The 7236-nt window shown below is 33.9% G+C and overlaps 1 long non-coding RNA gene across 1 annotated transcript; it reads left to right on the top strand.

The window, feature by feature from the left end:
- The first annotated feature begins 5316 nt into the window (after positions 1-5316).
- Positions 5317-6583, top strand: LOC127733187 (uncharacterized). The gene is made up of 3 exons (XR_007996872.1): positions 5317-5541; positions 5670-5780; positions 6510-6583. It is a non-coding gene; the product is annotated as an uncharacterized LOC127733187 (long non-coding RNA).
- The last annotated feature ends 653 nt before the right edge of the window (positions 6584-7236 follow it).

The raw sequence follows: 7236 nt of genomic DNA, 5'->3' as shown, positions 1-7236 counted from the left end.
GGATATTTTAGCGCGCCAATCAATGGTCTCGGCTACACTGTTTTGCACATGATTCTATATTCTTAGTTAATCAAGAAATCTAAAATTCTACTTTAGTTAAATCTCCAACAATATTTTAAAGATGTAGTATGTGAAAAAAGTAATGCCATGTAATGCAATGTAATGCATGAAATTACACAACTTTTTGCTAAAGTAATTCATTATATTACAATTACATGTAATGCAAAAATTGCTGCATTACACATTACATGCAATTACTTGGAACCATGCATTACAATTACAAATTTGCATTACCCCATGCCTGGTGCGTACCTTGCAAGGTCCTCATGCCCGTAAGGCAGTTTTCACTTGACCTCGACCTTATTTCATGGATCAGTGAACAAGGTTAAGTTTTGGTGGTCAAGTCAATATCTCCGATACTATAAGCAATAGGTCTACTATATTTGGTGTATGGAATGATTGTAAGGTGTACATGTCCAAGTGGCAGGTGTCATATGACCTTGACCTCATTTTCATGGTTCATTGGTTAAAGTTAAGTTTTTGTGTTTTGGTCTATTTTTCCTATACTGTATAAGATAAATCAACTATATTTGGTGTATGAAATTATTTTACGATGTACATGTACATGTCAGTCTGGCATGTTTTATTTGACCTTGACCTAATTTTTACGGTTCATTGCTCAATGTTAAGTTTCTGTTTTTGGTCTATTTTTCTTATACTTTCAACAAAAGGTCAACTATATTTGGATTATGGAATGATTGTAAGGTGTACATGTCCAACTGGCAGGTGTCATCTGATATGGCCTTATTTTCATGGTTCAGTGGTCAAAGTTAAGTTTTTTAGTTTTGGTCCTTTTTTCCTTATACTATATGCAATAGGTGAACTATATTTGGTGTATGGAAATATTTTAGGATGTACATGTCTGTCTCGCAGGTTTTATCTGACCTTGACCTGATTTTCACGGTTCATTGCTCAGTGTTAAAATTTGGTGTTTTGGTCTATTTTTGTTCAACTATAAGCAATAGGTCAACTATATTTGGTGTATGGAATGTTTATAAGGTGTTTATGTCTGTCCGCTAGGTATCATATGACCTTATTCCCTTTTACATGGCTCATCGGTCAATGTTAAGTTTTAATGCTGAACTTTTTTTCTTAGAAGAGATAAGCAATAGGTCAACTATATTTGGTGTATGGAATGATTGTAAGGCGTATCTGTCTGTCTGACAGGGTTCATATGACCTTGACCTTATTTTCATGGTTCATAGGTCAATGTTAGTTTTTTTCATTCTTCACTGCCATATTTAATCACAATAATCAATATCAATGGTATATCACTAAGTTATTTCACTCTTAACCACAGTTATCCAGCATATCTTCATATAGCGGATAATAACCTATACAATTAGTAGTATGAAGACACTATGATAGTTGTCTTCAGCAGGCCTGGCAGCAGCTTTAGCGTTCATACAGGCACCAGCAGCAGCGACATTATCTCATTATTTACAGCTTAAATTTTATAATGTATGTCTGATAGCATGTACTTTCAACATAACTTAAATCATAAATACACGACAGGCGAGACATTTCTGTGTGTCCACTCTTGTTTTTTGTTTGTGTCATATAGCTCCTAACGTTTCTATTCTAATCACAGACGCTGGGTAATAGATGAGCACCTGTATCAGACCTCGAGTACATCCTGGTGATGCCGTTTTGATGAAGTGCATTTTGTTCCTTTATGCAGAAGCTTTTCCGAACCTCTCGCTTGGCATCACAGTGAATGTTTCGTTCAATCACTAGGACTTTTATGCGGTTTAAGTCACTAAGTTTATGATCAGACTGTCTGAAATGCTGGCTAACTGGTGGGAATAAATGGCTTCTTAGAGATATCACTTCGATAGCCATTGAGGCGTTTTGTGGAAAGGCTGTTTTAACTCACCAATATATTGGAAACTTCAAACCGAACATTCTAGAATGTAAATAACACTTACCCCATTAATTGTCGTTATCTATTCATATTGGCCTATCTTTTATCGTTGTTTATTGAAAGACCTATATATTACCGTTACCTATTTGTATCTATTATCGTTATCAATTAGTTGAGTAATGCATTTCCTCGTCAGCTTTACTTAGGGTTGAAACACAGTTCATGATGTGAAGTGGCAAGTAGATACCTTGCAGATCAACAGCTATCTCTTCTTCGGCCTATTTTTTATCACTATCTATCTGTAGGCCTATATATGCCGATGATATATTATCGTTACCTATTCGTAGGCCTATCTACTGTCGTTATCTATGTGTAGGTCTATCTATTATCACAATCTATCCGTAGGCCTGTCTGTTATCGTTACCTATACATAGGCCTATATATTATTGTTATCTATTCGCATGCATATCTATTATCGTTATATATTCGTATTAATTATCGTTATCTATTCGTATCTACTATCGTTATCTATTCGTATCTATTATCGTTATCTATTCGTATCTACTATCGTAATCTATTCGTATATATTATCGTTATCTATTCGTATCTATTATGGTTATCTATTCGTATTAATTATCGTTATCTATTCGTATTCTACTATCGTTATCTATTCGTATCTACTATCGTTATCTATTCGTAACTATTATCGTTATCTATTCGTATCTATTATCGATATCTAATCATATATTTACTTTCTTGTTTCTTTGAAAAAGTATTTTAGTTACTTGTAATTGTGGCTTGATTAACGCATCTGGGATATCACTATACGAATAAGCCGGGGATGCTGATGAGACAGCAACAGACGCAGATCCAGAGCTTAAAGCGGGGGGAGGGGGGGGGGGGGGGGGGGGTGAGAAATGTTTTTGAACATTAGAGAAGTTTTTTTGTTATACCAAATAATATGTTTTTTTTCAATAATTGGCACACTTTTTGTTCATCCGGCATATGGTTACTCAAAATAAACTTTTTAGATTAGTTTAGTTATTTAATTACAGATCGTATCCACCGTTTTGCAATTGCTGTATCAGCCCTTGCATCTATTCCACTAGCCGTCTTATCATGTATGTTGGTCAAGTCTTGTGATCTTAATAAGGCTGTTTGGTGGTATTTTTTTTTGGGGGGGGGGGGGGGGATTAACATTCACCATTTGCTTAACCCAATTCTGAACGGTTTTTAACAAACTGTCCGGGGTTGTCGTCTTACTTGTTAACCCGTACATTTCTTGTTTATGAAAAGCGGGAAAAGATCTAGGTGGATTCCAGTTTTCATCTAGAATGCTATACATTTGAGCACTAGGTACAGATGTGGAAATAAAGTTTGCAATATCCTTGAAATTCAGCTGGTGTCATTTTTCAAAAAAAAAAATTCTTATGGATATGATAAGGTGAAAAAGAATTTGTCTTAAATCAAGCTAACAGAAAACGTCGTTTTAATCATAAAACCAACAAAGTAATAAAATATAGGGATAGCAGCCTTGGATTGTCTAAATTAAATCCTTACATCCTCTAATTATCAATTAAGTTTCCCTCAGGCCAATGTAATTATGACATGTGTATATTTAAAGGAGTGTAGCAACAGCTTGTCACCCTATTTAGTGCTGGATATTCAATTTATAGCAAAGATAACATTAAAACAAGAAATAGTTAATACAAAAATTATTTTAAGATTTTCAAGCGGGGGGTTTTTTGCGACCCCCCCTCCAAACCCCCCTAAATCCGCTAGTGAGCAATGAGACCATAAGTTAACATTAAGATTTACATCTTAGAGCATGCATCATATGACAAATTCTGATTTGTTTCGGGCCACGAAAAATGAGTAGTACTACAGACAATTAATCTGATCATATTGCAAAAATTCTAATAGAAAAAAAGAGAGAAGACGCTGGTGTAGCAGGATTACACTTTATTTGTGAATGATAACGCCTTCCTCTATCATCATGATTAGTGGAACGAAAAACGTGGAAAACTAGAAGAAAAAAAACCCCACTTTACTCAAATAATGTTTTTTTTCAGTTATCTTATGAAAACTAGGAAATCATGTAAAAAAGGAGGTATAATCTCATGCATATAACAACTCCATGTTGTAACGAACTTTTATTTAGCAGAAATCGGATCTCTATTTCGTGCTGATTATCAAATACCTAACGATTTAAATACACGTCAGATTCTCTGTTCCGTTCCTTTTAGTCGTGGAATGTCTATCTTCATTTATTGTATCTCTTCATCGTGTGTTTTTCAAAATATGCAATGTTTCATCCTTCAAAATGTCACATCTATTAACCTTCACACATTATATTTTCAGAGTTCAAACAAATTCTTACATGAGCTATCATGCGCTGGTCAATATCTATAATTTTGGCCAAAGTTATGTGTTTATTTGTTTTGCCCACCCTCGCTGGGAGGTTTTTGTGCTTGAGGTAACAAAACAAAAAAACTGTTTCGGAAAATCTTCCGAAATTACAAAAAAAATTATTATCAAGTAACATTAGAATAGTTTTATCATTAAAAAATCACATCTATTAACCTTAACACACTATATTTTCACAGATTTTACAAACAAATTCGTTCTTGGGCAATGCTCGTCAACATTTAAGTTTGGCCAAAATTGGTTGTTTCTTTGTTTTGACTTCGCTCGCTGGTAGTTTTTTTTTTGGCCTGGGGTAAAAAAATTTGTTTTTCGGAAAATTTTCCGAAATTATAAGAATAAAGGATTTTTTAAGAAATATTAGAATGACATCTTATGAGTATTTCGAAAGTAAATATTCTCAATAGAAATAGTTAAAAAAAAAGGGAATTTTTAAGTACTAAGACATCAGAATGAGACCCTATGCGTAGATCAAAATAATTTTGGTGTAAAAAAAAATGGCGTTATTTAAAACTGTATGAATGTTTAGTTTATTTTTTGTGTGTTTTTATTAGATGTGTGTTTGGCTAGCTGGTAGGTTTTGGAAAAAAAATATACTCGACTCAAAACCAATTAACAAAAAACACATCCCTACTTTTTTGTGGCGTTGTGTTATTTCAAGCCTTAGTGAATACGGCTTTGTTTGTATTTCCTATTTCCTACAACCCTAGATTATAACAATATGTTCAAAGTACTTCAAAATATATCTATAACATCTTTCAAATTCTTTAGTGGGAAATATAACATTTATTTTGCATTCCGATCGATCACAAGGGTACCATTCAGTTCCTCAATATACGCATAGGACCTGCGCTGAGTATAACAATATCCTTTTGGTAGTATGGGACGTCCGATCGGATGTAAATTTCTTCTTAGATAACATAGAATGATTTTTGTCACGTGAAGGAAATACGCAGTAATTTGATTGTTAAGTGCATCGTCCGATTAAACGATTTCACAAGTTACTTGACTTTTTAAATATAAAGTCATTATACTATTAGTTATAGGGAATGAGGATGACGAGGACGAAAATGCATTCCTTTATATTGATATTAACTTTTATCGCCATGTATAAACAAACTACTGGAAGCATTTGCTGCTTACCTCGCCAGTGGCATGCGGTTCAATTGGTGTCGATGAGATCTACTGACAAGGTAAGAGAATAGTCTTTTGGTTCAGAAACTTCCACTGACATCTCTCAGATATTATAATGTATCTTAATCGATCTAGTATAAATAAAGGTAATGTTTAAACGCGTTATAATTTTTGTTTTCATCTCTAGGTATATGTAGATGTTTCGTTCGATGCAAATCTGAAGAATGTTGCATCATATATGAAAGTATCAAGAGAAGGAATACAAAGTCAAGAATTTTCACTCCAAGATTACGGCAATGTAAGTAAAGCATATATATGATTTTAAATGAATAGTCAAATGTAACTGTGCACTCTGATTGGACTTGAGGAGGCACTCCACTAAATGGACATTCCATTCATCGTAATAAAGCGATTTTTTTTTTTTTTTTTTAAATCAAGATGAGGTATTCTAGTCCTAGTATAGTCATAACACTCCCTGTATTTTACAATTAAGTACCTTTTCCATTTCAATTCTTTACTAACTAACACCCGAAACAAATGAACTCATTGAAGTTCAAGTATTTCTGCTAAAACGTAACCTGTTTCGAACCAGCATAGTAAAAAAAATTCCTGCCGATTTATTTGTTCTATTAAACAATCTTCTTCTTTTATCCTTCTGTACGAGCTGAAAGACGTGTGGACAATTATTTGTTTAATACTAGCAGTTGTGAACTATTTTAGCAATACTGTCGACATATCGGAATCAACGAAAACGTATACATGTGCAAGGTAGCCTATAGATCACCAAACCATAATTAGATAAGCTGTATAGTTTAATCTTTGTTACTATACATATGATGGAAATAAAGCGGTCTGGTTTTGTTTTATTTTTTACAATAACCCATGCCATATAAGTAACAGAAGTATTTTTCGTGGATCTGACCATATCCCGTTGAAGATATGTTGTACATATATTGTTGTTTGCCTTATTTAACGAGATCTTTTAGACGACAAAAGACCAAATTCACCAATTTATATTTAATTGTAGAGTATTGAGTACTATGTCGCCAACAATGTTTGTGAGAAAATACCAATCTCTACAGGTTTCCCTTGGTGTGTACCAGGCAAGTAACCATAAAAAAGAAAGTAGTTATTTCAAAGAAGAAATAAAACATTTATATATAGGTCATTACGCGAACGACACTCCCCCAGCAACAACAAAAACACATTTTTTTTTAAAGAAAATGAGACTGGCATGAGTATGCACCATCAAAAGAGCAGTGAACATTGCAGTAAACTTAAATGTTATACTTAAAAACTTAAACTCCCATTAAAATCGGAATTGAGCACGTAGAAACAAGCTCGTGAAAAGCTAACCAAATGTGTGATATGTATTCACCATAGTCAGGCTGCAGTCGGTGCATATTGGGTACACATCTGAACGCCATTCGTCTTTTGGCAATCTCGGTTCGCCAAATTCAGAGGAAGACCTATCATTTACGAAGTGCATTCCTTAAGCGAATGCTACTTGTTAGAACTTTTTTGATTGAGGGTAGTTCTTTTCAAAACGCCCCTTTTCTAGGTTTCTTGGACGGGTACATCCTTGTTGTTAAACGTTTATCTTCTTTTAAAAAAATGGAGTATCAAAGTTTTGATACGGTCTTTTAAACTTAGTGGGCTATGCATTATGTTTAATGTTGCCTCCGTTTGACTTTCTTCGTATATCTGAAAAAAAAAGAATTGCAGACATACCTTTGCAAGGACCGGACCATTTG

This window comes from Mytilus californianus, unplaced genomic scaffold (assembly GCF_021869535.1).
Source record: "Mytilus californianus isolate M0D057914Y unplaced genomic scaffold, xbMytCali1.0.p SCAF_3, whole genome shotgun sequence".
Taxonomy (NCBI): Eukaryota; Metazoa; Mollusca; class Bivalvia; order Mytilida; family Mytilidae; genus Mytilus; species Mytilus californianus.
This window is presented reverse-complemented; position numbering and strand designations above follow the sequence as displayed.